This window comes from Podarcis erhardii (genome assembly GCF_964252035.2).
Source record: "Podarcis erhardii genome assembly, chromosome: 6".
Taxonomy (NCBI): domain Eukaryota; kingdom Metazoa; phylum Chordata; class Lepidosauria; order Squamata; family Lacertidae; genus Podarcis; species Podarcis erhardii.
The window spans coordinates 35,803,560-35,828,426 of record NC_138510.1 but is presented as its reverse complement, the minus strand read 5'-3'; the positions used below and the strand labels follow the sequence as shown (position 1 = coordinate 35,828,426).

General features: G+C 42.3%; 1 long non-coding RNA gene across 1 annotated transcript in view; it reads right to left on the bottom strand.

Annotated features, from left to right (window-relative positions):
• Positions 1 to 10,306: 10,306 nt before the first annotated feature.
• LOC309343497 overlaps positions 10,307 to 24,867 on the bottom strand; it is a 42,685-nt gene continuing 28,124 nt past the window's right edge. Inside the window, exons 2-3 of the long non-coding RNA XR_014157313.1 lie at positions 13,365 to 13,517; positions 10,307 to 11,821 (exon numbers count right to left, since the gene is read on the bottom strand). This is a non-coding gene — a long non-coding RNA (uncharacterized lncRNA). The remainder of the gene's footprint in view (positions 11,822 to 13,364; positions 13,518 to 24,867) is intronic.

Below are 24,867 nucleotides of genomic sequence, written 5' to 3'. Positions count from 1 at the left end.
TCCTCTTGGCTGAGACCTTGTAAAATTAGAGTCTGCTTCCTAGGGCAGATATAGCAGGTGAAAATGCTGTATTTGAGCAACAGCCCAAATAAGGGTTGCAGGGAATTGTAACTGTGGAGTTATGAGGGATTTTGAGGAAAGAGTGATAACAACACAGGCAGCATCATAATGCTGTGTTGTAAATTTATGGTGTGACTGTATATGGCATATTGTGTATGGTTCTGGTTGCCCATCTCAAAAAGCATCTTGCTGTGTGATCAGAAAATGATCTTGACTTGCAATACCACAAGGTAGCATCATTGAGGTTGGGCAAATAACATGTGAGTTGTGTTTTGGCAATGTTGTCAAACACTGAGGTCCAGCGCCGAGGGCCTTCTGGTGGTTCCCTCACTGCGAGAAGCAAAGTTACAGGGACTCAGGCAGAGGGCCTTCTCGGGAGTGGCGCCTGCCCTGTGGAACACCCTCCCATCAGATGTCAGAGAAATAAACAATTATCAGACATTTAGAAAACATCTGAAGGGATGTTTTTAATGACTGATGTTTAAATGTATTTTTAATCTCTTGTTGGAAGCCGCCCAGAGTGGCTGGGGAAACCCAGCCAGATGGGCGGGGTATGTATGTATGTATGTATGTATGTATGTATGTATGTATAAATAAATAAATAAATAAATAAATAAATAAATACAATATTTGCTTCTAACATAAAACGCAGACATGAATGCTCTTAAAATGTCATTTGTACACCTCTGAATCAACTGTGAATTTCTTCTCCCTTTGCCCTTCCTCCGTGCTTCAGGTGGAGTGTCTGATTTTAGAGACCCTTTAAAGTGCTGCTAGCGAGCTTACTCACGAAACACTTGTTCAGCAAAAACCCTATCAGTCTCCCTTTTTAAGCTGAAAAAGCTACTCCAGAGAGATAGGGAGAGAGAAGTGGAAGCACAATATCAGAAGCAGCAGCTAATCAGGACTATGCTGTACATAGTCATTTGTGCTGGAGATCCTTTGCTCTTGAGGTTGATGTGAAGAAGCTTGTATGTCCAACTAAGATGGGATATCTGTGGTTTTACCATGGCGTCATTCTAATGATTTACATCTCTGCTCAGTTTTCCTCCCCCATAAATAGGCAGTGCTAAATACTTGATACAAAGGATTTTGTCCACATACTGAAATAAATCCTCCTAACTTGGCAACCACCGTTCCTGATTGAGAACACATTATTTGTCCCCTTTGCTTCTTCCCCAAAAGGCAACCACAGACCATTTCAGCAGAAACTGCACAGCACCATAGAGCAGTCTTACAGTATCTTCTGCAAAAGTGTTTTGACACAGATAGTAACTGAAGGGGCACAAATTGCTCCTTAGTTTTTACTGCAAAGCTTCTGAAAATGGCTAAAGATAGAATCAGTATCTTAAAGTACCAAGAGAGAGCATCTTATAGTCTGGCTCAGAAAGGGCAGAAGACGAGTGCTGATTAGTGCCAGCTACTGAGTTTATGAATGAAATTCCCTGTATAGTGTTCAGTAAAAGAAAGGCTATAAGGGCAGTCAGCTATGCTATATATGCAATAGCCTTAGCATACTGCAGTTGCTTGCTATTTCAGCTGTCCTAGGAAGGGAGGAATAACATTCTGCAGATACAAAAGAGGCTGATATGATAGCAGCAACAGCATTTTTAAAAACCAAGTAGGGAACTAGGATGAGATGTGGTGTGATATCCAAAAATATTTGGTTCCCATTTCTCTAGACTTGAGTGTTAAGTCATGCTTATAAGGTATCTGCCCACAGTAAAAAAAACAGGCTAGCTGCAGACTCCAGCTTCTCAAAAATTGGACTTTCTTGTATTTTAAGCCCAGGGAAATCTTTACGCTGCCTAAACATTTATAAAATACTGGGAAGACAAGCTAATGGTAGGGTTTTCTTACTTTGCAAAGCTGAGCCCAAAGACTCAGAGCTTTGAGCCACACACATTTTGGCCTGAGGAGGTAGTGCTTGACCTTGTTTCAGAAAGTGCTTGAGAGCAACTCAATTAAGAGAGCTCTTGCAGAACAATGCATATGCTCCCATCATGTATGACATTGCTGGAACCAGGCTCTCTGTGCCTATTTTACTCCCAGGCAGTAACAAATGTTCCAAGTAGCTCAGTAAAGTGGAGACAAAACTTGAGTGCTAGTAACAGCTGCTACCTGCTAGAAATTGGTGGTGGGGTGGAGAAGGTAGATGGGGATAAATGCTTCTTTCTTTATAAATCAAAATTGGCCACAGCTTTAGACACATGCCCAAAGAGGCCAAGATTCTGCATTAGTCCTGTCTGGTGTAGGTGGCTCCATTAATGGTGCCAGAGCTGATGGCTGGCACAGTCATGCTGGCTGTTGCGAAAGTCAAGACACAATTTGATGAGCTTGTGAGGCACGGTAACAGAACTGTCCTCTTGTGGATGCTCACTCAGAGGGGCTTATCCACACTTCCTCTTGACCTGTTGCTCCCCCCCACCCCCCACCCCCCACCCCAGGAAACTTCCTTTTAGCACTCAATCGGAGCAAAGGGCAATTTGGGCTTTCTCTGGATTGATGTTTACTCTGGTTTTGAGCTAAAGAGCAGGTTTTTCCTGGGAAGGGAGTTGGCCAAGGAAGAAACTGGTCAGCCCTGTGCTTGGAAAGCGAAGAAGCAAAAGTATGGATGAGCCCACAAGTGCTCTCAGCAGAGTGGGAAAGGATCACCGCATGAGACCTTGACGTGCTGTTGTCAGACAGAACAGATAGAATTATGTAGGGGCTCCTCCAGGTGACCTGATTATTGACCCTGATTTGCTTGCACAAAGCTTGTGAAAAGTTAGGCTATGGCCACGTATACATTACTGTTTACAGTGGTACCTCAGGTTACAGACGCTTCAGGTTACAGACTCCGCTAACCCAGAAATAGTACCTCAGGTTAAGAACTTTGCTTCAGGATGAGAACAGAAATCGTGTGGTGGCGGCGCAGCAGCAGCAGCAGCGAGAGGCCCCATTAGCTAAAGTGGTACCTCAGGTTAAGAACAGTTTCAGGTTAAGAACAGACCTCCGGAACAAATTAAGTTCTTAACCCAAGGTACCACTGTACTCTGGTTCCAGTGCATTCCCACTGCTCATTTTTTAATCTGTGTACACACACAGCTACCCGGGTCCCAGCGCTATACTGTAGTTCCTAGTGAAATACTGTGTTTTGATGCAGTTTTCGCCAAGCTAGTTTCAATCCAACTTGAGCACTGTATCCTTATTCAAGTCACACTGAATCCCAGGTGTGTACATGTGAGAAGCCTGCCTTGCTTCCAGATTTTTGGGGGGCAGGGAAATCTACCAGAAAGTTCCATCTGGTGAAGACATCACTGCCCAGTCTCCAGCCATTAGTATGGGCACACAACAAGTGTGTACAGCGAAGGGCAAATTATTTTTTAAACTCTTTTATTTTGCTTCTTTTATATTAACAATAACAACAATGAACAATGACATCCAAGGAGGTAGTTACTGTATTTTAAGAATATTGTAAGAACTGGGGTGTATGGGGTGTTAGGGGAAAGGTAGTACCTCTGGTGGTTGACATGTCGTGCTCCTTCTGGAGTAGTTTGTCCACCTTTGGTCCCCACCCTGCACTCAGCTCTCACCTGTGGCTCCTAGAAGCTGTCGGCATGTGACACACCCCATGAACAGCTTCAACTGGCCAGCTAAACCAGGAGAGGGTAGCTGATGGATCTCACATTCTCAGGGACTTCCCCTGCATGCAAAGACATGCTTTGGTGGATTGAGCAGACGAGATGAATAGGGGCCCAAAGGTCAAGTAGGCGTTTTCTGCACATGCTGTAGAAGGAAGTGAGGGGCAGATGGGGCCCATTAACCTGGGAAGGTAGCCCATCTGTTGTTGTTGTTTAGTTGTTTAGTCGTGTCTGACTCTTCATGACCCCATGGACCAGAGCACGCCAGGCACTCCTGTCTTCCACTGCCTCCCGCAGTTTGGTCAAACTCATGCTGGTAGCTTCGAGAACACTGTCCAACCATCTCATCCTCTGTCGTCCCCTTCTCCTTGTGCCCTCAATCTTTCCCAACATCAGGGTTTTTTCCAGGGAGTCTTCTCTTCTCATGAGGTGGCCAAAGTATTGGAGTCTCAGCTTCAGGATCTGTCCTAGTGAGCACTCAGGGCTGATTTCCTTAATGGAGTGGTTTGATATTCTTGCAGTCCACAGGACTCTCAAGAGTCTCCTCCAACACCATAATTCAAAAGCATCCATTCTTCGGCGATCAGCCTTCTTTATGGTCCAGCTCTCACTTCCATACATCACTACTTGGAAAACCATAGCTTTAACTATACGGAGGTAGCCCATCTAGGAGAAGTAAAACTCTGATGCATTGTGGCATATCTTTGGGAGAAGAAAAGGCCAAGGAGTAAAGCCTACACAAATCCAGAGTGGAGTCCCAAAGATGCTTGAATGGCACCTTGTAACCGCTTTCCAGCAACTCCTGCACCCAAGCTGGTGCCAAAGGTGTTGCTCTGCTTTCCTTTGGACCACATCAGCAAGGCCAAGAGGTGGGTCTTGTTGTATGGGCAACCTCCATACACACTGACCAGGCTTGCGCCCAGTGGTCACTTAGTTCCTGCTATCACAGCAGTTTGACTTCACCCCCAGAGGCACACTCCATTGTCTCTCGAGACAAATGGACAAGGTGCCATCCAACCATATTAGGGACTCTACTCCACTTCACTTCCTCAAGGGCAAAATGACTAGCAACAGTATGAAACTATATTATAAACTTTTTTCAAATTTAAAAAATTAAATAGTAAAAGCAAGAAACTGAGGGGTAGGAAATTTCCAGGATGCAGCCTCGGAATCCGGAGGCCACTTCTGGACAATGGGTTGTATTCAATGAAGTCTTACTCAGAGTAGACCCATTGAAGTTTATGAACATAAGTCAGTTATATTTATTAACTTCAGTGGGTCTACTCTGAGCAGGACTAGCATTGACTTGTGAGCAGATCTTCCTGTTGGAGTAGCCAAACCATTCATAAGTCTTTGTCGATGTGTGTCAAAGCCACAGGTCACTGCAGTGTTCTGACATAGATCTTTGGCATGGATCCTCTGAAGAGGACTTTCCAACCTGCTTATTGAACATTCAGTCAGATTTGTTACAGGAATATTAGGCCACAGTGCATCAAGCAAGTGTTGTCCCAAACTTTCCCATGCATTTTCCTGTCACTTTCATTATAGCAAAAAGTCCAGTATTTTGGGAAGTGGCTTTGTAGTGCAATAACTCCCAATCAACTCTAATTGTGTGACCTGAATTTGCTGGTATGTGATTGGATTCCATCACAAAATAGCAACAGTATGGAAGTGCCGTAAGTCTCAATTTCCCACCCATACAACAACAAATAGGTTACTTCTAGTTCGTAAGATTGTTGTGAGGGTGAACAACATACAAACGTTATAGCAGTGTATGATGACATGTGCTTTGGAGTTGGTTAATAATACTTCTCCTCCTGGAATATTACTGCTCAAGTGGATCCCTCCTCGCAAAAAACCTTTTGATAGAAATTACCATTTTCAGCAAAGACAGGGCTTTTTTTCAGGGGGAACTCACAGGAATTGCAGTTTTAAGAGAACAAGGGAGGTATTCAAGGAGAGTTCCGGCACCTCTTTTTCTAGAAAAATAGCACTGAGCATAGGTATATATGCATGGAGATGAGGCGAGAAATTGTGTATTTGGGAATATAGAAGAAAATAATCCACGTGCAACATATGACAATTAAAAAATTATCCCCATGTTCCTAAAAAAAAAGAACAGGGACCCTGTTTTGGGAGGGTGTATAGGATGTGATAAAATAAATGTGGCAGAGTTACTGTATCAAATTAAAACACATATCTTTTCATCAGTAACACTTGACCAGCCCTTAACATTTACCGGAGCCAATAACAAGCGATTGCATGAACATGCCATCTCTGTTCAAGACTCTTAATGGCTGATTAGCAGTTGCACTGTACCATGACCTGAGTTAAAGCTAGTTCTGCATCTTGCCTTCAACGTAAAAGCATCATTTTAACAGGCCAGCATGTAAGTATACAGGGAAGCTATGGTATTCCATTCAGAAGCATGTAACTGTAATGGAAAAATTAAGTAGCAGAAGTTAGTAAGTTCAGCTAAATAATTTATTCCCTGGTATAGTATCAGCTGAAAAATCTGTTAGTAATAAAAACACATATGGAGAAGCAAGTGCACATGAATTTTTGATTGGCCCCAAGCATCCTTTAGAATATACCTAGCCTTCACTGCCTCTGTAAGCTAGGAAGCAAGCAAATGCAGCGGTGGGAATGCATATAGGGATTTATTTTCTTGTATTTTAAAATGAAGAAATTAAAACAAGCTGTTCCTGCTCAGGGCTCCTGTAAATGGCAATGCTGCCATGCTGCCAATAGGTTGTTTTAGGCATGCTTCAGTGATGACCTTTAAACAGCTAGTGAGGTCAAGTGTGTCCTTTTTAATCGGTCACTCGGAATCTTATGCACCTACAGCAAGATTTGTGTGTGTGTGTTGCGTGGGGGGCTTTTTAAAAAAATGCTTCCAAGACGATTTTGCATCTTTAAGACTGTTGTAGTGCACCTCTCTTACTAACTTTAAGAGCACTTTAAATTGATTATACAACACATGTTCAATAAAACCACCCATATGACAGAAATTTCAAGAGATTTGCACTTGGTGTGACTGTGGCGCCTTCTGATAACTTCTGGAGACAGACGCTACATTAAATTAACTGCTTGACATGGAGAATACTGGGCAACACTTTCTCCACACCAAATGGATGTGTGCATAGTATATATATTTTCCATATACACAATTATATATATTAATATGCTACAGGCAGATGTAATGTTAGAGAAAAATAAATGGAAGTTCCTCTGCATTCTAAAAGGTGACAACTGCTGCCTTGGCACTTACTTCTCACCAGTATATTTTGAGATGGGGGAAAAGCATATCTCACTCCCTCGTATTTCAGACATGTTCTAGGGCTGGGGGTCGGGGTAGGATCTGGGGGAAAATTCCCTGGTTCAAATTTCATTTCTGTCAAAAATTTAGTAAGGCTGTAATCCTAATGCCACTCAGCTGGGAGTAAGCTCCCATCAAATTCATTAGGATTTACTTCTGAGTAGATTGCACTATAGTTTACTACAGCGCTTCAAATGTGCTATAAAGGTGTACTATATACTTAGCCCAAGTAAGCACAAAGCAGGCATTACAGGTAGTGTCAAATAAAATGAGCTAACACATCTTTAATATTGTTTCTGCACATCCAAAACTACTGCAAATATTTTCCAGTTCTGCCAGAAATTTACAATTTGGGATTTTGTTTTAATATTGACATACTCAGATACAAACACTTTGCAAAAGCCATATATGCTTAACTACAGTTCCATATTGGTAAGGTTGACATAAGTATAGTATGATCATGTATCATGCATGTTTATTCAGAATTAAGTCCCAGCATGTTCAATGAAGATTACTCTTAGGTTGCAATCCTAGGTTGAGCAAACCCCACTGAACACACTGGGAATTTTATTTCTGAGTAAATATGTTTAACATTGTGTTGCAATAGTAACCTCCAGAAAACTCTAGTAAATAAGAGACACTCTCTCTCTCTCTCTCTCTCTCTATATATATATAACAACTTGCAAAAACACACAAAAATGATGTGACTTTACATTTTCTAGTAACCAAGCTTTTGGAAACTAAACTGTATATATATATATATTTTAAATATGTTGACAAAATACCATTTTCAGAAAATCCTGGGTTGAGCAGAAAAAAATGGATTAAAAATGAAGACCTGAAGGGTTGGTAATGAAGATTATTTTTTTTACATGTTCCATCTTCAATCCTTATAAGGATACTTGAAAGTAGTTTTCATTCAAGATACATTTTAATTGGTTGCTGCTAGAATTTTGTTTCTCCTAGAATAGAACATTTGTAAGTTCAGACTATCCACTTTAATTAAATAAAGTGCTCTGAAAGCATGGATTTTGTGGCTGCAGCCTATGCAGCCTATTGAAGATGGAGTACTTGGATTAGAGCCAATTTAGCTTCCCAACAGAAAACTGGCATTTGGATCAGACTGCCCATAAAATTAGAAATAAGGGGTTTTGCATTGTGCCTTTATCTTCTTTCTTATCTATCCCTGCTACCTTATCGCTGGCAGTGCCAGAGCTTCATGCAGAGAGGAAAATGACAGATTTCAGTTGTATAGCGTTGTGTTGTATAAAGTTACAACCTTTTCCACTGTCTTCAGTGCTGCTTTGAAAAGATGCATAAAAAGAACATATTAAATGGCTGTGGCTTTTCCTTATAGGAAAATGCAGTGATGGGGGAAACTCTCCATTTATCAGCCTATTATCCATTAAAGGCACTGGAGTCTCCCCCACTCTAGTGACACCCCATTAGACTAATATGGGTAATAGCCTTCATGCCCCATTGATTTTTTTAAAAATGGCAACTTCGTTGTGCACTACAGTAGAAGTGACCAGCCTTGAACAAGAACAAAGACCCCCAGGATCATGGAAATTTGTTGTTATTGCCACTTCTTGTGTAGCTGCCTAGCACAAGGAGTTATTCCCTGTGCCTGATATGTGATGATGAGTGAGGAAAGGTCAGTATTTACTTTTTTCCCCTCTCTCTCTCATAGCTGAGTAAGATTGTCTTCCATAAACATGGTTTTAACAGTGGGTCTGTAAGTGATTGTGGAGGCCAGTTCTGGATCCACACATCCTTCCACAGTGGGGACATTGGTTTCTGGGCGGGAGTTGGTCATGGTGAGGGTTTGCCAAGCATGCCTTCCTCTTAGCACGTTTCTCCCTTTCGTTCTGAGTTCGAGCATCTTCAAAGCCCATGACACCTTCGGTAAAGGCTGTTCTCCAATTGGAACGTTCACAGGCCAGCTATGAATCTGTATAAAGAAGACCAAAGATAGTGTGAAGAGTCCTTAACAGTCTTTGTATGGTATTGTTATATCTTTGTGGGGTTTCCTGGCTCTCTTTCTAATTTCTGGACTCTGCTTCTAATTTCTGGGTGCCAGAGGTAGAATCTTGCATGTTAAAATATCAGCCAGTCTGGCTTCCTGATGTAGTAATCAGCTGAGAGATGAGCCATTAAAATAACACAAAAGGGATGGGTGATGGCCAATTAAGAAAGCAATCAGCAAAGCTAAGGCTGTACCAGCTGGGAAATGTCAATGTTTGTAAAAAGCAAAAAAAGAAGGAAAGGGTTCTGACCTCCCTTTGTCTCCTCAGCCTGGTCCTCGGACCCTTTGCGGCACAAAAGAGTCCACGAGAATATCCTTGCGGAGTTTTATTCTTAAAAGTCTTTGTGCAAAAGCGACTGAACAACTATACACACCAACACTAACTAACTAACTAACTAACTAACTAACTAACTAACTAACTAACTAACCAACCAACCAACCAACCAACCAACCAACCAACCAACCCAAACACCAGCCTCAGCACAAACTAACATTTCTCACTTTATATATACAACCTGCTGCAGGCCGCTGAGTCATGCTGACCCAGCTGTATTCGCATTAAAGAAACAGTGGTCATTTTAGCTGTGACAGGAAATGGGTGAAGCCCTCCCTGAGGTCAGAGTTAAGTAGAAGAAAGGCCAGTAGTAGAGTTTTCAGGGGTGGGGGGCATAGCTGTCAACTTACAGATTTGAAAATAAGGGACCAGCAGCCTTGAAAATAAGGGACCAGCAGCCAAAATAAGGGACCTGCAGCCTCACCTGTTCTAGGCACTCCAGTCTTCCTGTCCACCTGCAGTCTGGTCAAACTCATGCTGGGTAGCTTCGACAACACTGTCCAACCAACTTTATAACCAGAGGTTCAACTGAATAGAATCTGAATCACATGCACCACAAGGCCTATGCAGCCTCAACTTAAGATGGCTCCCCGACCTGGCTTTGCACTGCAAAGTTTGCAGCAGCACGTGCAACAAAATGGCGTCCAGAATTTGAAAACCCCCTCAGCTTGCATTAACTAGCCACACACAAGGCATGCAAGCTCCAACCCCCAGTCGTTCTTAGACTTCTTACTGGGTGAGCAACACAGCCAAGCAACACAGTTGGAGCCTCCCTCCTCCCTGGCTGGCAGGGAGGGAGGGAGAGGAGCTGCTTCCTTTGAAATTCAAGGGACATTTAAGGGACATCCATCAATAAGGGACAGCAGCAGGACATGGTGCTGGAATAAGGGACTGTCCCTTCAAATAAGGGACACTTGACAGCTATGGTGGGGGGTAGCTTGTCAGAACAATGTGGACTGTCAGTTTGAATCCATGAGTGTGGCCATGAACCTCCATCCTAGGTTCAGGTTGTATATTTGTGTAAATAAACCATATATCATAAAGATACCACAGTCTCTGCTGTGTCTCATTTCCAAAGGAAACACAAAACCTGAGTAGGTGCCTGGACTCCTAGCTGTGGTAATCCTAGCACACCTCATGAAACCAGAGAGACAATGGTATCTTGAACTCTGTGATATTAAGTATTTTTTTTAAAAAAGAACACACAGTAAAGTTCCTCTGAAATCTTATTCTTGCAACATTTAAGCAGTTCTAAAAGGAAGCTGTTCTGCTTTCCAGTAACGCTAAAGTAAGAATTGTTGCAGAGCTCAGTATTTGAATCAGAGGTTCAAATCTCAGAATGGGCCGGAGGTAAAAATATATATATGGACAGGAATTCCTGAATGACACATACAACAGGAACTTTTAAAGTATGGTGTTTCTTTATTGCTCAAGAAAGGAAGCTAATTTGCAGGAGGGGAGGGAGACATCAATTCAACCACATGATTGCAATTATGGAGTGACTGAAGCTTAACCACATGGTCATATTGACTGTGTGGGAACCTTTACTCACACAAGCATCACCCAGAAATCCGGATGGTGTATCACCTGATTGTGCCCAGCTCTGAATCCCAATGTTGCTCAGTTACCAGCTATAACGATAGGAGCCCCTGGCCATATGGTACTAATGAGTTGTGCTCCAGACATATGGCTGCAATGGGGAAAGATATGAATCATCTCTAAGTGCGAGTTGACTGTTAAAGGGGGTGGGTGGGAGAGTATACATCCTTGACTACTCCACAAACATAATTTGTTTTAATTAATTTTGCTACAAGCTTTTCAGCATTTGGAATCCACTAGAGGGAATAATGTGTTTTAAGCTTGATAATGCTGAGTTTTATAGGGCCAGTGTAGTTCCATCTGGAGAAAAATGGTTGACAGCCACATCTGTGACAATGTGGACTGTGGTGTTTTTTTGTTAGAGACCATGACGTGCAATGGAAAGTGTGTTTTCAAAAGTAACATGAAAGAGGTGTCATAATGACAATGATGTGTATTTCAAAAAAGCAAGCATCATTATTTGTAAGGAATAAATTAATGAAACAGAAGGAAAGCTAAGCCAGTATTTAGAAGCTGGAGAGAGAGAAAGTCTCACTTACAGGTAATCTACCCCATTATATTTTTAAAGAGTTGGTGGTGGTGGTGGCATCAGTCTTTCTCAGGAGACAATGGAAGAATGCACCTTCGGGGGTGAAGTCAAACCTGACTTTCGGTCTCCAGGCACTGAGGTCATCCACAAGACATTCCCACATGGTGGGTTTGATGTTGCAAGCCCTCGTGTCTCATTTGCAGACATCTTTGTAACACAGAGTCGGTCTGCCCATGGGCCTGGTGCCGGAAGCCAGCTACCCGTAGAGCACGTCCTTGGAGACCCTGCCATCTTCCATTCTGTGGACACGACCAAGTCATCATAGATGTCACTGAGAGAAGAATGTGAACATGCTGAGAATGTGGGCTTGGGAGAGCACATCTTTGAGACTCTGTAAAAACAACTTCTCAGGGCAGCATACAACAGAACTAAAAACAAATTTAAAGTACCTACAATAAAGCAGATTAACAGTAAAACATAAGAATTCGAAGATTCCTTTTACACTGCATTACCTGCAGTTATAGAACTGTGGCCCTTTGATCACCATTCTAAATTTTAAATAGTGGGGGGAAAGCTTTATGGAAGAATACCACCCCAAATTTGGTCATGTGAAATTACAATGCAAAACGCCTATGATTTTCTAAGTTAACTGAATTGTTAACAGGTTTTTTTTCCTGGAAGCAAATAACAGGGACATGAGCACTAAGCTTCCACTAGATTCTGCTGGTTTTCCAGAAGTGGCTTTTAGACCATTTGAATAATCACATAATATTTGAAATTTAACAGGTAACAAACATTGGGAAGTTGGAATATTGTGCTGTCTATACAAAGTGTGCGATCTGCTTTCCATTTGGACCACAGCCTCCAACAAAATTGACTTTTGTCTGATTTATATGACCACTAGGTTCCTGATGCCCACTATGAATTCCTGCATATGCCAACTCTCCCATGTGCAGCATGTGCAGCTGTTAAATTTTTAAGCCTACATATGTGACTTGTGGGGGGGGAGGGGAACTATGTTGTTGTTTTATGACAAAAAAGGGGGTGAAGATAAGAGTGAGAGACAAAAATTTTAATTTATATTTGATGGTTGTGATGGGTGCATACAACCAGGCAATGGGTAAGGAATTTATATGTGCAGCAATTCAGGTAGCCATCTGAGAGTCACAGAATTTCTCGGTTTTTTCAAAATAAGATGAACACTGAATTGATAGAAAGTGGAACAACTTCTCCCTCCTCTGAATTAATCACTCCTATTTTTTGAGATTTTTGCAATCAAATAATCTCACCCAAGCTGCCTCACAGCCTTCCCATTTAACAATCAACTTCTTTATATTGGGCAATACAAGCTAAGTGAAGTTTACTTGTCCCATAATACCCACTGCCACATTCTGATATATTTTGCAAATTGTAAAGCAGCACTTTAAAAAGGTTTAATTTTCAAGGCAATTGGTTTGATGGATGAGCTCATCTGCAATACCTAAGAATCAACCATAATAAAATTACAGAAGATGGATTGTAAAACTGGTCAGTTAAGAAGCCAGGCATAAGCAGCTAGGATAGTTAAGCACGGAGCTTGGGTATTTCTGTTGGTGTTATTCTGATTTTTGTTGTATATGTTCAGAACCTAGATTCTCTTATTCATTCTCAATATTCTGTACAGTAGCGTGTATCTTAGAGAGAAAGAAATATAGGACATGGAATTATTTACAGAAGACTAAACCCAGGAGACAATACAGCATTACCCTGCCACAAACATATGCATCCGCTGATGAAGCAGGAAGCTTCTTGGTATCCCTGATTATCTGCTTGCAAAAGTATGTTTTCTTTTTAAGCAAAGCAGATTTATTTTCTTCCTTACGTCTTATACTTACAAAAATTGACATCTACATCTATCAATGTAGAGAAGAGAGCTTCATTTCCACTCCAGTGCACTGTTCTTCACACTATGGAGAATCCTTGCAGCCAATGCAGAAGAGTCAGACTGTTATCTGTACATGAAGCTGGAATCAATCTTGCCCCCCCCCCTCTTAAAAACAAAAAAAGCCTCAGCTTTCCAAGACAAATTAATTCTGACATCTTAATTATAAGCTCAGCAGAAAGGTTGGTGCGAGATTCATGAGCATTGAAGATTATCATTATATTGTCATTATTTGCTAATGACTGCAAGTGACTCCAGCACAGAATGGCAATTTATAACCATAAAAAAACTCTGGAAATGCATATTATATTCTATTTGTTCCAAAGGAGTTCTTTTGCTATTATGCTGATAACAAATAACAGAAGCGACAATACTGCTTTGACATTGTTGCTTTACAGGCATGAAACACATTTTTGTTGTGGCAGCAGTCTAGAAAATATCTGTCAAGTGCTTGGTTATTTTTAAACCAAATTGTAAATAGGGCATATTTTTGAGAACCAAATTAAGGAGACATCTCTCATTGCAGAGCTACTTCTCAGTTGACACAAACAGGTCTTAGCATCTGCATGAAACCAATGTCTGAGGCCATGATCTGGACCTAAGTGCTCAGGCCATTATCTATCAAAAATGTGCTGAGGGTATTGCTAGCCATAGACTTTATGTGGCAGACACAGGTGGAAGTCATTGCCAGAGGCCTCACAGTTGTTTCCCACTTAGGAGGTCACTGGAGCAAATAGGCACATTGATGTTAGCAATCCCTGCACAAAAGGACTATTACTCCACAGATGGCTTGTGTGGACACCAAAAGGAGATCCCACTACGTAGCTATGAAAGAAATGAGGAGGGCAGGCAGCAATGGAACAGGATTCAAACACTCTGCTCAAAGGCAACGTGGGCCAAATGTGGACTTCTCCAGCATTATTTCACATTAAGTATGCAGCCAAAAGAGATGTGGCGGATTAACCAGATATAGAGATGGATTACGGTGCAATGAAAGATCATGGAAAGCAGTTAGAAGTCTGTTGTTACTATTATGCTCCCTCCATGCTTCTTCCCAGTAGATGGGCCTACAGGTAAAGAAAAAAATCCTCTGGAAGATGAGCCATTTGGTGAGCTCTCCAGGTGAGAGTGTATACGCTCATTGGAAAGGAGTACATGGCTGGAGGCTGTACTAAGAAGGCAAGTTTACAGAGGTGGAGGCAGTTGCACTTACAAAATGATGCACAAACTGGTGACTAAATGCATGGAAGGCCTGTGCTATGTGGCTGATATCCAACTGAGTAATGCTCAGTGCAGACCTCTTTATTGCAGTGGGTATGCTCAGCTTATGACTAATATTAGATATCACCCTGAATTGTCAACTGTTCTTTGAAAGAGGGAATTGGAGTAGGTGCATTTTTTGTAATGTAAGGCAGGGGGAGATGCTGCACCCATTGAAATTCTTTCTTCTTCACAGTTATTAATGGCAGAAGAAGACTCATATTTGTATGTAGCTACTTTAACAGTAAAGGTATATGTGCAGTAACTACTGGAAACTGGAAGCTTGCCATAGTAGGGTTGAGGTTCAAGGGAGAAGAACCTGGTGCCTTCCAGTTATTGTTGGAGTCCCAATATCAATCAGCCCAAAGCAGCACACTCTTTGATCAGGGGTGGTGGGAGGTGAGGTCTGGCAGCATCTGGAGGGTCATGGATTGCCCACCCCTTCTCTAGATCACCTGTCTCCAATGCAGCAACCAGGTTCCATATTGCCCTTCTTCTCCCCTTCTGCTGGGACCTGGATGGAAGCAATGCCCATCAGCAGGAATTTTGGCTTGAAGGAGTTAATTCCTGCCAAGTGCTTGTGTTAACTAGGTATTCCAATTCAGCCCTGGAGATGCTTGACTGAAAAGCTATCAGGGCAACAAACATGCTCTCTCATCTTTCTCTACTAATGGGCTCTTCACTGTACTAGCGCACAGTTAAAAAAAATCTGACAGTATCCCTGAAAATAAGCAAAGCATTCCTTTCCTAATTATTCAATGGGCTGCATCAAGTAAACATTAATAATTCAATCAATGTACTTTTGAGCTGCTTTTCTGTGCTGAATTGCGTTAGAACAGCCAGAATACAGAAAGAGCTCCCAAGGGTTATCCTCCAAGCTTTGTATTTAAGAACATGTTTCTTGCAGTGAAGGCCACATCCCAAGAGGCCAGCTCATGACCATTTGACCTCCCTCTTGTGATGGTGCAATACCTCTACGGTAACTATAGTTCACCGAACCTTCCCTTTATCTAGTTCCACAGTAGCAGGAAGAAACAACTTCTTAATCCACTTCTGGGCTTGCCCCCACTGGTAAGTGTCCCAGAGACAACAGTGTGGAATGTGGAACTCTGAAATTCAATAAAGGCCTTAGCAAATGAAGTAGATAATTGCTCTACCAAATAATGACTATGTGGTACAAAGTGTGGGGATATTCTTGGAACCTTCTGCCTATATATTCTTTAAATCTTATCCTTCAAAAACAACAACAAACCCTTTATCAAGGAATATTCTGGGATGCTAATTGAACTGGATAATATTCTATGTTTTGCCCTCTAGATGAGGACAATGATGCATTTAATTGAATGATTAAACACTGAATAATTAATAGAATTAACTGGTCTGAAGGAACTCAACAATGATACATATGCCACACTGCTCACAGACTAAGGACAAGGTGGAAACTAAGGTCATATTTCATCATGTTAGCGGAGAAGAACAGCGTTAGTAAGACTGAACAATTTCATAATAAGATCTAAACTGAGAGTAAGTAGTGACTTAAGAGTGAGGTTCAAATGTCATATTTTCTTAAAAACTCACCAGGTGGACTAGGATAGACACGAGTCTCTTAGTCCCTCATCATATGGTGATACCAGCAGTTTGCTTTACCTGACTGTTACATGGACTGTGAAGGCCTAATTCTTACTGAAATAGTAAACTTATAGTCTGGGTTGTACCACTATTGGTGGACAGAGGCTCACATGACTGAATACTGATATAGAAAGATGATAGATGATAGATGATAGATAGATAGATAGATAGAGATAGATAGATAGATAGATAGATGAGAGAGAGAGAGAGAGAGAGATAACCAGCATGTCTAGGTTAGAGATTCATGTTCTAGCCTAGTCAATGTAGTGTCTTCCAGATGTGCTGGACACCATCTCCTATCAGCCCAAGCGAGCATGGCCAATAGCCAAGAATAATGAGAGCTGGAGTTCAACAAACTCTGGAGGCAACACATTAGCCAACCTTGCACTCTGCTCAATTTAAGGTTAGACCACTGTAAAGCACTATAGATGGAGTTCCCCTTAAAGGCAACCCAGAAGCTTCTATTGATGCAAAATGTGGCAGTAAGGGTTTTGACGGGAGCCAGGTGATCAGATCATGCTACACAAACCTTGTTCCAGCTACATTCGTTGCTTAACTTGCTTCCAGGTTCAGTTCAAGGTCCTTGTTGTTGGGACTGTTAAAGCTGTAAAAGTTTGAGTCTACAGTATCTCAAGAATTGCCTCCCACTCTCTTGCTGTTTCATCTTGTCAGTTGCTAATAAGTGGGCTGGGAGGAGAAGGGTACAACTTATGGGCTGCTGGTGGAAGTTGAAGCATATTTGTCAATGAGTCCCATGTCCTTGTGTTTCTCTGCATTAGTTCCATGTGTGTGCAATTCTAAATGTGTGCATGCTATATTTGTGAGTGGGAGCAGCTGCCGCTTACTCATTTTTCACCTGAACAGTGTCTGGAACAACTTTTGACCTAGGCAGTCAAAGGACACTTTACCCTTCTCTGTTATTTCATTCATCCCTATTGGGGCTCATGTTCAAACAGATCAGAGGCAGAGAACAGAGAGACACAGCTGGTAGAAGGGAGTAGATTGGTTAGATCACAGTTTCTGTCTCTTCTTGTTGTTGGCTCACCTAGAGGGCTTGTGATGCTCTGCCTGGAAGCCTAGGTCTGTGGTCAAAGAAAGAAGAACCGCATCAGCAGATGGAAGTCTGAAAGTGGCCAGTTGACAGCTGGGGAGGGCAGAGCAGAGAGGAGAATGGAGAGGGGGCCTGCAATGCTGCTTCAGTGGCCCACACCAGCAACTGGATTCTTTCTGTGCACCTTGCATGGCCACTTGGAGGAGCAGAGGAGCAGCTCACAAAGTATGTGGAGGGACTGGTGGGCTCCTTGCTACTCCAAGCAACTGGATTATTTCTGTGCGCCTTGCACGGCCACTCAGAGGAGCAGAGGAGCAGCTCACAGAGTATGTGGAGGGACTGGTGGGTTCCTTGCTACTCCAAGCCAGAGTGGAAAGGCACAATTTTTGTGTGCCCCATCCCCCTTGTCTGGGCCCTTGGTGGGGGTCAAGTTGGCCAACCCCTAGGTACTCCCCTGCTCAGATGTAAAGTGATTAAATGCAAATGACAACAGGACTCATTTATCTACCATTAATAGTTGTGAAGAAATAGAAGAAACTTGCATCTTATGGTGTCACAGTGGTGTAAGTTTCAGAAAAGCTGGGCCTCCCAAAATGTTCTGTTCCACAAACTGTTGGTATTTGACCCCCGCCCCCTACTGTGATGCGTTACCCTGAGTGTGTAATCTGTAATTGCTGTCAGACATGCACATGGTGACTAGAATGCATGAAGATATGTTGAGTGGGACATAGAATCATAGAATTGTAGTTCTAGAAGTGACCCTGAGGGTAAAGCATCCATGACAGATGACCATCCAAACTCTGCTTAAAAACCTCCAAGGGAGGAGAGTTCACCACCTTCCGAGGGAATCCATTTCACTGTCAAACAGCTCTTACTGTCAGAATTGGTAATAGTTCAGAAAAGAGCAGTGAATATATATTTCAAGGTTGTTCAATATAAAAGCCATTTTCACTGCAGTTGAAAATGTAAAAATCATTAAAGTAATGGAATGTTGCTAGCTATGTTCTATAGTTATTCCTCTTGGTATCAATTATCCCAGTCACACAATTTCCTATAAAGGTACATGATTAAAATGCCGTTGTTGTTGTTATTATTATTTATTTCATTTCACCCTAGATAGCAATAAAAGTACTAAGAGCTGTATTCAAGTAGCTTATTCATTTGCAAGCTTGATAATAACAGGTAGGAAAGCAAAATAAACTTTGCATGATAAACATTTGAGAGGCGTGGGAATTGTCACCCTGTTTCCTTCCTGATTTTTTTATTTTTATTTTTATTTTTATTTTTGAGCAAGTAGGATTACTGTTTGGTTCTGTGGCATAATCATCAGCCCCAAAACCAATGTTTCCTGGTTCTGCACTGCCGCCCTAGTATTCTGCAGTGCAGGGGCGGGGGGGTGGGATTTGGTGCTTTGGAGTTCCAAAGCCAGGACTTCAAAGTAGGCAGCAGGCACTGCTAAAGGGAGGGGGTCCTCCCTTTCCTTTCAAAGGCATGTTGCTCTCTACTACATGCTCAGCCAAATTGAGCAGCTTCAGGTGCACGAGAGAGCTCCCTGCAGAGAGCTGTCTCACACACCTGTATCAAGCGGGATTGCCCTCCTGTTGCACTGACTGATGGGGAAGGAATCCTGCTTAGCACTGCAGGCTGCCTTAACATGCTTTGCAAAAGCACTTTTTTAAACAGCTTGCACTTCTCCTTTAAGGCAGTGGGCCAATGGCAGCAGGGTGGTGTGGGAGACTTCTGAATGCCCAGTTGCATTTTTTTATAACCCCAGAGACTTCACTATGATTGTGTTAGCAGCAAAAAGATAAACATAAAAGCAGGCAACGTTTGGGGGTGGATGGAGAGGTTTAAGGCCCTCCTCATTCCCCAGACTGATATTTTGATGAGCATCTAGCAGCTGAGGTTGGCGCCTGTATGCATCTGTGTGCATGTGAGACTGTGGGGTGATTTTATGTCCAACAAGGGCAGTCCTCAGAAGTGCACTAGGTGCTGCTAACCTTGCACCAAGCCCTGGATCAGGTTACATCTGGGGATGAGGCATCAAGATGTGCCTGGAATGAGCCTGAAATGTGGCTGTCCACACCCAGAGTCCAAGAGTCTTATTTGCCAACCCAGGAAGTGCCCAGCTACAAACAAGGATTCACCAGGAGGAGAGGTCTCAAAAGTAAGACCCTCCTCTCAGAGAAACCTCTGGAGAGATGGGTGTTGACAGGAACCAGATGAGGTTGGGTGGTAGTTCCAGCAGCTCTAGCTCAAGCCCCTCCCCAAGTGCTGGCCTGGAAGAGCTACTGGAACAATGTCTATGTCCCAGTCACTTGCCTACTATTAGATCTCCTGTCTATGACAAACCTGGCCATGGGCTGCTCTGACCTTGTCTGATTCTTTGCAGTGGACTCTGCTTGCTTGGACCTTGGACTTGCCTTGGATACTGCTATGGTTTCTGCCCCATTGGTGTTGCTGCTGCTAAGCTTCATGTTTACTCAGGAGCCCAGTAAGAACAGGACAGGTGACTACACCCACTGCTGGCATGTGAACTCCCCCCCCCCCCGAAGTTGAATATGAAGCCAAAAACTGTTTTCTATCTGCCCTACAGTCTATTGCAACATGCAGCGATTGCATGGCAGACTTGTTTGGGTTTTTTTGCTGAGAGTGGCGCATGGGTTCCCAAAAGGTAGAAAGTTTTGAAAAACACTGCCTTAGGACATGCATGTTCTACTGCAAGAAGCAGCTGTCAGGTTCAGATACTGGCTGCACCTTGAAAATACTTTGAAACCAACAAAATAACTCAGAGGAAATTACAAACAGCACCATAAAAAAAAAACCTGCCACTTCTAAATGTTTGTTCTTCAGCATAAGAGGAGCCATATACTCATTGGAGGGGATAGAACTTAACATTCATCCTATTACAGTGCTATGGAATAAATAGTTTCAGCAATACAAGTGGGTGTTGGTTGCAAATTAACAATTGATTACATATAAAACACTTTCTCCTAATAAAATGGAATAGCTAATTGATGTATTTTCAGCCGCTTTTTATCTTCTCAGCTCCATTTCAAACCCTTGCTTTGGTTTGCTCTTCTTGAAAGACTAGCAATTATTTTGCAGCAATAAAAAAAAAATCAATTGGCAAATTAGAACCATAGTTTGCCTTCAATCCTTCAGTGTTTCTATTCTCTGCCAACTGGAACCGCTCATTTGGAAGGGCTGAACAGATATTGAAATTTCTCCCATTTGTCACTAGCTTCAATATATGCAGTTCGTGGCAATGGGAAAGTGGTGACTCCTTGTAGAGGCAACCAGGGCTTATTGCACGGTTCTCCCCTATATACAGTGGTACCTCAGGTTAAGAACTTAATTCGTTCCGGAGGTCCATTCTTAACCTGAAACCGTTCTTAACCTGAAGCACCACTTTAGCTAATGGGGCCTCCCACTGCTGCCGCGCCACTGCTGCTCAATTTCTGTTCTCACCCTGAAGCAAAGTTCTTAACCTGAGGTACTATTTCTGGGTTAGCGGAGTCTGTAAACCCGAGGTACCACTGTACATGAGAAATTTCAATGATTTCTTGATTCATGTATGGACAATGTGTGGGCATATTTTACTAACTGCAATGTGCCCAAAGAGAACCAAGGACTACTTGTATTCAAAGACAAACTTATTACGTGAACTAGTCCAAAGAGCTGCAGAGATAGTAACAGGTTCAAGTCTTTGAAGAATGAATAGTAATGATTATCAATCAAGATATGAGAATATATTGAAATAATTTGGAAGTCTTTTTTCTCTGGGACAGAAGACAGGGACAGCAATATTTCTGCTCCCAAGTTCAAAGGACCCTCAAAACCATAGGTGGGCTCCAGAAGCCATGACCCTCACTTATAGATTTGAGAGAGAAGAAACCTCATACCAACATATTCTCCATATTCTTTTTGTCCATAAGAGAAATGTGGTTTGGGCCATACAAGATCTAAACTTCATAAAGAAGAGACACTTTCAATCAGATATGCATCAGCAGGAGACGATCCATTTGACAGAGTCATGGTTTTTCATATCTATTTTATATGTTTGCCTAAGACCAGGGTGTGCATTTGGCAGCCCTCAGACTAATTTCATGCAGCCCTCACTAATTTTAAAAGTGCTCTGTAAGTTATCAAAGCAGCCCCTAGCAAGAGTGAACTGCCTTCCCTCCGTGGCCTGCTGGGAAGAGAAGAGAGTGAGAGGGGGATGGCCGAAAGTGAGAGACAGAAAAGCTGCAATCCCATCCACTTGTGGCTGTGACCCTACTATTGGCTTTGGACTTGTCCACTAGCAGCGTGTGGTCCCCGACAATTTATCCCCAAGGGAATGCGACCCTTGACAGAGACAAGTTAGCCATTCCTACCTAAGACCAATCTACTGCTTGATCCCAAATCTTGCTGCAAAATCTGGTCCATAGACCAGGGGTTCTCAAAGGGTGTAGCAGGAGAGGATGGCAAGTGTGGTGGGAAGATTCAAGGACAATCAAAGAAACATTTAAACATTTCAGTGTAGCGTAGTAGAATATCATTATTTATTTATTTATTTTGCCGAAAATGGAAATCTGAGAGCAAGAGCACCAGGTGATACTGAAGACAATCCTAGTTGTAATCTAGAATCGCTGTTTGAACTGAGTGCTGGAGAGGACTCGTCTAATTCGACACCAATTGCAGGCCCCAGCAAACCTTCCCCCCAAAAAAGCTTAGTCAAGAATATGTGGGTAGCTATCTGAGTTTCGGTTTCACATGGACTGGAGATTAAAAAGTCCCTCGATCTATGTGTTTGATCTGTGGTGAGGAGCTTTTCCAATTCCAATATGTCCCCAAACAAGATGAAAAGACGTCTTGTTGTCAAACATGGAAATCTGGCAAACAATAATGTTCAATAATTTGAAAGGCTTTGGAAGAGCAGAAATGCCAACAGTCATATTTTGAAATGCTATTAAGTCTCAGATAAGATGCAAATTATATCTTACCAAGCGGCTGAATTGATTGCTTAACAGACAAAACCACATACAATAGCTGAAAAATTGATTAAGCCTGCCTGCAGCTTGATTGTGAAAATGCTGTTTGGTGGTGATGCTGAGTGACAAGTTATGGATATTCATTTGTCTGATTATATAATTCACAGAAGAATAGTTATATATCAGCTAATATTGAGAAGTCTGTTTCTGAAACGAAGAAAAATTCTAAATTTGCCGTTTAAGTTAGTGAAGCTACTGACTTTAGTGGAAAACCACAGTTGCTTGCCTATGTCAGATTCATCCACAATGATGAAAGAATTACACAATTTCTACTTTGCAACAAACAAGTAAAACACACCAGAGGACAAGATATTTTCTAAACTGTGTCTGAGGGTTGTTGTTTTTTGTGTCGGGGGGGGGTGTGTGATTCCCTGGGATTCTTGTATTGGAATTTGTACGGATGAAGTGCCATGTATGACAGGCAATGTGAGAGCCTTGGTGGCACTCATCAAACAGAAAAATCCAGATGTAATATCAACTCACTGTTTTTTTTACACAGTCATTAATCTCTAAGACCCTTGAAGCTGATTTGAAGTTGATTCTCGATCAGACTGTGCTCCCTGAATTTCATCAAAGCAAAGCCACTAAAAACATGCAACTCTGCAAAGAAATGGAATCAAAGTATCAATGCCCAATCCTGCACTCTGAGGTGCACTGGCTGCCCAATGGAAAAGTTTTAAATCAGATGTTGGAACTGAAGAACAAATAAAGAGAGTTTTTGGAACAAGAAGATAATACGTTGTACTGGGTGACAATGGCTGGCATATTTGGCCAATATCTTTACCTGGTTGGATGAGCTCTTGCCAGTATGCAGGGCTGCAATGACAATATTCTCACAGATACAGACAAATAATAGCTGTCAACTTTCAGATTTGAAAATAAGGGATCAGCAGCCTCACCTGTCCTGGGGACAGTCTACGGGGTATCTAACAATCCGGGATAGCAGCGGGAAGCAGCAGGAAATGGCGCTGGAATAAGGGAATTTCCCACAAAAAAGGGGAAGGTTGACAGCTATGAGACAAACTGCATTTTTAAAAAGCTTCAGCTCTGGTGTAGAAGAGCGATGCAACATAACCTTGAAATGTTCCCACTGGTAAAAAGTTTTAAGACGAGCAATGAATTGTATGGCCTCATACAGGAACATATTGCAACACTAGTAGGAAAGAGTGATCATTACTTCTAATTGTTGTCTACATAAAATTTTGACTGGGTTAGGGACCCCATTGCGAATTGCAGCTGTTCAGGACTGACATTGAATGAGGAGGAGGAAATGTTCTGCATTTTGAGTGATTGCACCTTGAAAATGAAACACGGGAGTATGCCACTGAACTCTTTTTGGCTATACAATCAGAAGCAGTATCTATGCCTCTTTTCAAGAGCATTGACTATTGTTCTGCAGTTCTCCGTGGCATATTGTTGTGAACAGGGATTTTCAACTCTGACAAATATGAAAGATAAGAAAAGAGACTTTTTGTGTTGATGAGGAAATGATGAGCAAAAGCAAGCTCACACCTCTCATTGAGTTTGAATACATATTTAAGGTACATATATAAGAGGCTCATTTATAGTTAGTTTTTGGGAAGGATTCATGTTCTTATGTAGCTGCATTGTTTTATAGTATACTTTCTGGATGTCCTATGATCGTATTACAAAATAGTTGTGTTCCGTGTTCTAAATTAAGCAGTGCTATGAGTTGTTTCTTCTTCTTTTATTCTGAAAGTGTGCCCCGGGGGGGGGGGGGGGGAGTTTGAGAACCACTGCCAGAGACTTCTATGAAGGAAAATTGTATAAGTCCAAATGTACAAAGTTATTCAGAATCTTCATCTTCTGGATTTTAATTTTTGGTATTGCCCAGTTTGTTTCACTGGCTTCACTGAATTTCAGATATTTGGCATATATTCAGATGCCCCTCTTGTAATATACATCGGACTGACCTGCGCTGTAACTTTTGTGAAAGTGCTATGATAGCCATGCACATATATGTCCTGTTTATTTCATTTAGTTTAATGAAATGAAATGTGTGAAATGTAAAGGTAAAGGTACCCCTGCCCGTACGGGCCAGTCGTGTCCGACTCTGGGGTTGCGTGCTCATCTCGCTTAAGAGGCCGGGAGCCAGTGCTGTCCGAAGACACTTCCGGGTCACATGGCCAGCGTGACGAAGCTGATCTGGTGAGCCAGCACCAGCGCAGCGCATGGAAATGCCGTTACCTTCCCACTATAAAGCGGTACCTATTTATCTACTTGCACTTGGGGGTGCTTTCGAACTAGGTGGGCAGGAGCTGGGACCAAACGACGGGAGCTCACCCTGCCATGGGGATTCGAACCGCCGACCATGCGATCGGCAAGTCCTAGGCACTGGGGTTTTACCCACAGCATCACCCGCGTCCCTGTGTGAAATGTAATAATGTGCAAAGCAGCTGCCAACATGGTGCCTTCCAGATGTTGTCCAATTCCAAACTCCAGCAGCCTCAGCCTGCTTG